Genomic DNA, 263 nt, shown 5'->3' on the forward strand with positions numbered 1-263 from the left:
GTTCAATATAAGCAAGCCACATATAAGCAGCAATCCTGCTTCAAGAACAATAAAACATATTATGAAAAAGGTATAGAAAAAAAAATACATCTCATGTGACTAGGTATACAGGGAAGATACACTTACACTGAAACGGACGAAAAATCACCATAATTCGCTATTTTTGAAAATCTGTTTTTTTTACCTTATAGAGGAAAACCTTTTCTTTTAAATCCGATGAAACGTTTGTAGTACGTTTGTTGTGTTGGGTCATTGACTCATAC

The sequence above is a fragment of the Penaeus monodon genome, chromosome 23 (assembly GCF_015228065.2).
Source record: "Penaeus monodon isolate SGIC_2016 chromosome 23, NSTDA_Pmon_1, whole genome shotgun sequence".
NCBI lineage: Eukaryota > Metazoa > Arthropoda > Malacostraca > Decapoda > Penaeidae > Penaeus > Penaeus monodon.